The sequence below is a fragment of the Haemaphysalis longicornis genome, unplaced genomic scaffold (assembly GCF_048455015.1).
Source record: "Haemaphysalis longicornis isolate Haplotype H1 unplaced genomic scaffold, Haemaphysalis longicornis Haplotype H1 scaffold_37, whole genome shotgun sequence".
Taxonomy (NCBI): Eukaryota; Metazoa; Arthropoda; class Arachnida; order Ixodida; family Ixodidae; genus Haemaphysalis; species Haemaphysalis longicornis.
Genome location: NW_027526355.1, coordinates 2,718,498 through 2,726,910, shown reverse-complemented (window position 1 = coordinate 2,726,910; position 8,413 = coordinate 2,718,498). Strand labels below are relative to the sequence as shown.

The 8,413-nt window shown below is 43.4% G+C and overlaps 1 long non-coding RNA gene across 1 annotated transcript in view; it reads left to right on the top strand.

Annotated features, from left to right (window-relative positions):
* Positions 1–861: 861 nt before the first annotated feature.
* Positions 862–8,413, top strand: part of LOC144177995 (uncharacterized) — a 48,918-nt gene continuing 41,366 nt past the window's right edge. Inside the window, exon 1 of the long non-coding RNA XR_013323909.1 lies at positions 862–964. This is a non-coding gene — a long non-coding RNA (uncharacterized LOC144177995). The remainder of the gene's footprint in view (positions 965–8,413) is intronic.

Sequence of the window (8,413 nt, the reverse complement as noted above, 5' to 3'; positions counted from 1 at the left end):
CTTGTACCCGGTAATCCTAAAGTACTTCGACCCCGCTGGCACGGGGAAGTGCCCGCACTGTGAAAAAAATTAGTCTGAGATTTCCTACATTGTGTGGGTGTGCCAAGGAACCCCAAATCTGCCACCTCTGCCCTAACATTCCCGGGAGTACCATAGAAAGTAATAATAATAATTGTTCTTTTTAATCAAGAGGGAGGGAGCGCTGGGTATCGCGTGCCCAGAGGTCCAGATATTTCTGGCCATCAATTCACCCAACATCGACACCGGCTTCAAACCGACGGCCGCACCTTTAGCTTTAACGCGCCAAAGGTTCCATAAAGTGATTTCTCTTTCTGTATATTTTCGAGGCATACACCGTATTGTGTTGGGCCAGTTGAGTAACCGATATCCTTTAGTGCGGAAAAGCAATCTGACCAAATTACGTCAGTTCTTGATTGCGCTCTCCTGCTAAAAGAATATGGTTTACTTCTGAACTGGTCAAACATAAACCTGCGTTTACTTATGAACGGTTGAAACCTAAAACTTCCATCAAATATTTAGGTTTCATGACTTTGCGCTGAATACGGTGAGCTGGGGACAAAGAATTATTTATAGAACTAAGTTTCCGAAGTCGTGAAAGCAATATTTCTCAATTTATTTCAGTAACTTTCTGGTTTCAAGTGTCCGACAGGCGAGGACACTGTCACAATAACATTTACGCGCTTAAGATGAAGATTAATGTCGCCACTGGGAAATCAAATGTCGGCAGGAGTGTATAGCCGGCGTCTGCACTTTCAGTGAGGCTTATAGTCACTAGCACAGATTTTGCATCGAAATACCAGTTGTGAGCAATGTCTAAAAAAAAAGCGCGTCTAGTCTAGGAGGTGCTTTCATCCTTCAACATCACACTATGGCGCTGGCTATTTGTGTAATCGCATTTTGCTTCGCCTTAGCAGAACCAAGGGAAATTTACCACGTCGGAAAGGTACGTTGTAAACCCTCATGTAAAACTGTTTTGACGGCGGCGGAGTAAAATGGTACTAAAGATAAACATAAAGAAAGGTGTATGTTTCAAATTTTCCGAAAAATCACTTAAAAAGCAAACACAACTGTTGCTCTGAGAGTGTGTGGTTTCTTGAATAGTTTAGACATTTGTATGTGTGCCTCTTTTCTTAGTGTTTGCCACTGCTCGTAGAGATTGTCGAGCATTTTTCCTGTGATCTCATTACGGCGCACTCCTAAATAGGAGATATGCTGCCTCCGACTCTGGTTGTACAAAACTGCCTTTTTGAGATGCCAAAATTTTTTTTTATATTTTTGTTCTTTGTCTTGCCTTCCTTACTCGAGCGTGTTTTTACTTGTGTACAACTGTGTATAAGTGTGTGTATATGTATACGTTGAAAATAATTTATACATCGATGACTGAGAGTTCACAATAAATTTGTGCTGTGGTTCTTTCTTGTCGGTTTTTTGCTTAACTCATTTCTGATATTCTCTGTGTGGTAGCTTTCCCCATTTGTGATAGCGATTTCTCTGTTGTGACATACGTTCCGTGAATTATTTTTCTAGTTTGCGATGATGCCGCCACAGTGTTCAGAGGGCTGGAGACCGCCGCCAGGGCGTCTATGCTTTTAGTCCTAGTCTCGTTTTGCTAGGACGAGAAATAAAGCTTTTTTTCAAATAAAAAATATCTCGCTGCAAAATTTGTCACGTTCTAAAATATTCCTACTTTTTCATGATACTTCTTCGCGCGTAGAATGACATTCCTTAGTAGTCAACCCAGTAACCACAATACCTTAGCAGTCATTATTCCTTACTACTTTGTACCTAAGCTTGCATTTAGATATGTACGACGCTCGGAGTTCCCCTTTTAAATGTTTTTGGTTTGAAATTCAGTCTTTACGGAAAGTTTTCTCCGCTGCTACCTGCTATAGCACAGTGTTTCGCACTGGCTCATTTGCTAATACAGAGAGAGCGAATCTATTTAGAAATAAGAACAAAATAATTGGTCCATTATCAAAAAAGTTTATTATCACAAAAGTCTATTATCACACCACAATGGCCATCTTTTACTTAACCCTGGGAGTGACTACGTCAAACTAACTGCGAACTGTTTGCTGACATTATTCTGGAGTTCAGTATCCCCTCCAGTAAATCATCTACTTCAATTCATTTATTTTAGAGGCAGCTTCGCCGGATCATTTTTGTGTAATAAGTGTTAATGTTACAGTTCTATGTGTGGTACGTGGATTAATATCTGTGTATATAACTTTTTGCGTATTAATTTGATTGTTAGTGTATGAATTCGTCTTTATATACCTTTTTGTGTAATTATTTCAGTGTAATAGGAATATTTTACTTCTTTGTGCAAGCATTTCCTTTGTGTTTTTAGGATTGTTACTGCTGTTAAACGCATTATAAATACCTTTTGTATGTAGTTTGTTGTAGAAGATCCCTGCCCGTTCCGTGACGATGGAACATCCTAGAGTTATTTATTCTCTGTAACATTTCAAAAGCAACAGCTCACTGCAATTGAAAATAAAAGCAAAGAGAGAATCGGGTAGCCATGGTGGGTGAAATAGTTAAATTCATTACAGCCCCGAAGCTTTGATTTACCATCTACGGGCGCCATCATCGAGCCACAGAAGCTGTGAAATCGCGAAAAATGTTTTTAGATGCCGAGCTACTGTTAAACAAGTTATACATCACTGCTCATATGCAGCAGTGGGGAGAGAGAAGGCACTAAAAGGCACTTCGACACCTCGTTCTCAGAAGTTAGCACAGCGTAAAAATATTGATGTGCGCTAAAATGGGAAAACTATGTCTAATTAAAACATATTGCTAAAACTGTTCATGCAGCTGCATTTCCAAGGACTGAAGAGTGATGTTTTCTTATTGCAGCTGAATGCTGCCAACATCACAACGGGCTCAATTCAGGCAGCTAGGGTGAGGGCCGTGGGTGCAGATGGCTTATATCATGAGAGTCTGTTTGCGTGTTGTATGTGTTCTCCGCGGGAAATAATTAAAAAAAACTTGTAGCCTGGCCCAGTTAATGAAGATTTTAATACGATAAAGCTGTAACATTGTGCAAACAGATAAAGGCAGGCGGAAATATGAACTACTAACAATGGTTCATTAGGCGGAAAGGAAGGCGCGTAAATAGGTTTCCGCATGCAAACAAAAAACAGGTACCAAAAGCAATGCACTTCCTAATCAAAACGACTGCCAACCCCTTACGATTAATAAACGAAATCTCTTGCTAGAAACCCCAAAACACAGCCCACTGATGCATTCCTAACAATTTTAATAATTTGATATTTATTTATTTATTAATTTTAATATTTGTTATTATTAATATATATTAACTCCAGACAGCCTACGCACTACTATCTGACAGCTATTGTCAATATTATTGGCTACGTGTAATGATGTTGAACCACACAACCTACGAACTTTTAGAGGCAAATATGTCCCAAAAACTTTCATGGACGATGACTAATGATCTCCCATAGGTGCCATTTATACCAACTCTTTTATTCATTATACACTTTGTGTATAGAAGCAGTGTCTCGTAAGAAGTGCGCACTTTATATTCGGCTCACTTTATAAGGGGCTTTTTTCGCAATGATGGGGTTTATATTTACCGCAAATGTGACTGCAAATACGAGCTCACTAGCACGGCGAGGAAAGAACAAGGCGTGCGCCATATTTCGCGGCGACACGCTAAGTGTTGTCCGCCGCTTTATAAGCATAACGCATAACTTTGCTACTTGTTCTTCTCGGCTATTACCTTAGCATTCCATTCGCCCGCTTTGGCTTCTGTTTCGGAAACAGCGCCTCCAACACAACAGACAAGAGTAAACTGGGGTACCGGTTTCGACCTGTCGCAACACCTAGCCATCGAAACCTGTGTGTGCAGAATGTGGACATGACTCTGAAACCGCGAGCTCCAGGTGCGTGAAGGCGATTTACTGTGACATAAATTTTGTATACCCGGATTCAGAGGGTATAAAACTTCCGTCGCGTCATTCCAGAAACACATACACACGTGTCGGTCTGCTATGCAAAGGTCAGTGTCTAAAAACATAAGGTTCTTCCAGTTTCGTAGTTCGTGCGTAAACGGCCAAGGGCCTTCCAAGTTTTTAAAGTACCTAACACATTCGCAACAATTTCTTGGTACTTTAACGAGCCCTGCATTTTACACATGACGAAAGTGTCGCCCATGCATGCACAAGTATTTCAGACAACTTCATTACTCATTTCACGTGGATGCTCACAGCATGCGTCCCGGCCGATAGAGTATGACTGCTAGGCCAACTAAACATGATTAACGAAAACATCGACTACCTTCTAGAACTTGGTTGCTTTATTTAACTCACTATACTCTTGCCCTCATGGCAAAAATTGAACATGTGCTATTACAACGGTGCTTCCATATCCACCACACAACTATCTCCGGTTGTAGTCATTTCAGTGCAACTAGGCAATTAATTCTGAGCGTTCTTGGCTATGAACACATCCTATCTGTTGAACATTTTCAAACGCTTTTCGAGGTAATAAACATGTTCTCGCACCACCACAATTTTTTGCTATGAATGCATCTGAACAGTATCTCTTCCGCACTAGCATTTACCCGCAGATATCCGTACTGTGCGTTTACCTTAATAGAACTTGTTATTGGGCTAGTTGGTTCATGTTTTCAAGTGGAAATGTGAGCACAAAAATTCGACAAAGACACAGAAAGACCAGACGGGACTAGCGCAGCGTTTACCTTTTCCGTATATTGCTTAATTGTGGAGTTTTACCCATAAACACTGCTGTGGTTTCGACAGTCTGTAGGTAGGGCTTCGCTGGTATGAAGTTTAGAACAGCTGTCGCCGCCCTTTTGGCGAACATGCCTGTCTGTATCACCAGCCATCCGTACTCAAAACATGTAGGGTGTTGAATTGGTAGTGCTCAGTACCCCTGAGCAGGCATGTTGAGGTGAAAGAAAAGCATCAGCACCAGTAGCACTGCTCTGGGAAGAACTGGACGCCCGTTTGCTTTAAAAAAATCTTTAAAATACGCACAGCTCATTTATAAATTTAAATATTAAACAATAAGTGCGTTGGTGATGATGACAAATGCCATGTTCGCAGAAAAGGTGGCGACAGTTTACGTTCTATGCTCCCCTACATTGAACGCAAACTCGAAGCTACGCCCCAGTGAACAATAAAAATTGGAAAGAAGTGCTGCAAGCATTAAATTCTATGCTATATATTCCAATTTTATGCTGAAAATGATGAAAAACAGCGCCAGCCTGTTTTATTAGCAACGACACCTCGTGCAGAGTATTGTGCGACCAATTTATCCTACTTTTTGTTAACGGTACCGCAGCAACCATTGCTGCAGTCCACACCCACCGCTTCTTGTCGGATTCTGATACGTGCAACCAACAAGACATGGATTATTTCGCCGTCCTAGATTCTTGTATAAGCACTGCAGGCTTCACTCGTCTGCATCCGGAAACGTCGAGTCTATTCTGCAATATAGGCCACCTCAGTTACGAGATAAATCTGCGTCAATTAACCGTTCACGGTAGATTCTCTCCCCCAGTGATTTCAAAATAAGCAACAGCGCCGGACAGCATCACGTCCGACGACAGTGGCAGCATTGCACAATCCTTGCGCAAACTGGTGGCAATTTCCTTACAGTTTATTTTTGGCTATTTGTTGTCCGGTTTTATGAAATATTCCGGGTGTACCGTCTCCCCCTATGCCCCGCTGCACGAATACTGCAACGAGAAGAAATTTAAAATGACGAGTTCAACGGCCTCCAACGCTACCATTGGCAAAACTCCGGCGCAATACAGTAAAACCTATTTATAACGAAGGTTTAGTGGGGTCGTATTTACTTAGTTGTAACCACTAAACGTTATACCCAATATCTATTTCGATGAAAATTTACATGCAAAATATGATTTATTCACCACCGGAACACACAGCAGCCTGCGAAAACAAGAAAAAAAGCGAGAATAAAAGCACAAAGAATCATTACTCTATTCACGCAAACGGCTCATCCATGATCATTCGACAGCCTACACGCTGGCGGCTCACTTCGCAGAGAAGAAGCCATTGATAGTTTTTTGCCGTGTCTTCTTCAGGCGACTGATGGCTTTTTCAGCGGCAACCGCGATTTCGAGTCCGTGCTTGCTGTCACCGTGAGCGCCAAAGAAGGGGCGCAGCAGCTGTGCCACATCCCGGTAGTGCGCCTGGAGGAACATCATTGCAACCTGCCCGGAACCCGGGAGACGTGCACCCTCGCGCATGTTGCCACGCGGTTGCACCAATTTCAGCGCGCTGGAGTTGGCGGCCCCCAGCTAGCGCGAGTTTTGAATTACCGCATACATGATGCGACGTAAACTCCCACCGCGCTATAATACATTGACCTGACGGGTACGAAAATGGTTCCTTAATTCTCGCTGTGAGAAAAACGTTCGTTATAACCATTGCTTGGAAATTTCAAGTTCGTTAAAACAACGTCTTAAACACTTGGGCGTCTATGGGAATGTCGAGGGGAATTACGATTGCTTCGTTATTTCCATAATTCGTTATATCCCGTTTTGCTATAGCGATGGTTTGCTGTATATAAACCTGTGTTTAATTCACAATGCAAAGAAGCGAAAAGTTTCCTTTGATGCCCCAATCTCAGCCTTGCATTTTCGTTTTACACTACGCTTCCTCCGGCTCAGATGCTTTCTAGCGTACGCAGACTGCTCGAGGAAATATGCAACACCATACAACTCCCAGTTTAGAAACTGAACCTTCATTCGAGGTAAAGCCGACTGTGCCCAAAGAGAGATCAGCTTAATGTTGTACAATACGTTGATCTATCAACTTAATGCCAGCTAACTTCAGGTGACCATACTATGGAGTTCGACTCACATGGGAAGAGAGTTGAAACTATGATTTATTCACGACCAAGAAGATACTGTGCAATAAAACGTGAGCTCAATGTCCTCATCAAAAAAGCAGGCTAAAGAATATAAAAATCATTGGCCTGTAGTTCCAAAAGAAATATAAATCCCTCAAAAAGAACAACCACATTGCTGGAATGTTAGATCTCCTCGTATTAGCTTCGAGTGATGTGAACAGAATTTCAGTGCTTCCCTTTGCGCCAGAACAAAGCTCATTACGTTGGCTGGGTTATCATGATGAACATGGAAATCAGCTGGGCTCGCGAAGCATCATAGCGTAAATGTTACCGAAAGAAGCAATAAATTTTTACTACTTGTACCTTAAACAAAACTTTCCTTGAATGAACGCAGTTAAACTACTTTTTTTCGAGCGATATGTCACTGTTAGCGCCACCAGCGCCAACGAAATGCGGGCACAGTTGCATGGGAACAGAAACCACACACGCTGGTAGGCATACGCCCGTTTAGGCGCAAGGGCGCAGGGAACTTGAATGCAGCCGAGCGCTCGTTTCACCATTTTCTGAGGGCGCGCGCCCTTACTCTTTCCCCCTGTTCCAGTCCCCGCACCCTTACCCTTGGGCCAAACAAGCAATTACATGACTTCACTCCACAACCGGACGTTGCGCTGGACTGTCCTTGGCTGAGACAACTTGTCAAATTGATGAAACGAGACGTGTACAGGGCTGGTAACAGAAAGCCGACCTGCCACTCAGAAATTTTGTGTTGCTCTTTCAATAAAAGCGGGTGAGGTTGCTTGCACACTGACGTAATTTGTTGGCAATGTGTTTCTCATGAAGAGAAAAACCTTCTCTAGTAGTCACGGTTGCCTCAATACACTACTTTTACGAGATTGTTAGAACTCGCACATGTTTTACTTACTACTTTTAAAACGATGTGGTTACTAGGCTCAATCTGCAATTTTTGCGTGGCCGCTAGTTTTCCGTTACCAGGGAAGCTCATCAACCATCCTCAGAAATAGGCCATCACGGTAGAATGAAACTGAGGCTGTTTCAGTCCGACTCAAAAGCTCGTCTGAATGTCGAACGCAGTGCACCGGCAACTGCAGTGTGAAAGGGCGAAGGAAAGGATGGCGGATTTTATCGCGAGCCGCGATTGCGTTAATGAAGTTATTAGATGCGACGCATCCCTTGCTCTGAGGCATGTCCCTCCTGCGTCGGCGTAGGCGTCGGCGGCGTCCGCATGCCACCTGCGCATGCGCGCCTCTCCTTCGCTCTTCTCTCCGACAGCTGTGCGCAACACTCTCACTCCATCTCATTATCATTAACAGCTGCGTGCGCGCGCTTCGCTCCGCTCGCGTCTGCTCCGGCGCGCAAGTGCGCGCATGCGCGACTCTCCTCCGCTGTCTCCTCTCCTTCAGGCGCTGTGAATATAAAGCGGGTAGCGCGCTGCGGCGGTTCAGTCAGCGCTCGCTCTCGTTCGACGCCGCGTGCCTTTGCTTGACGACTCCGTGCTTGACTT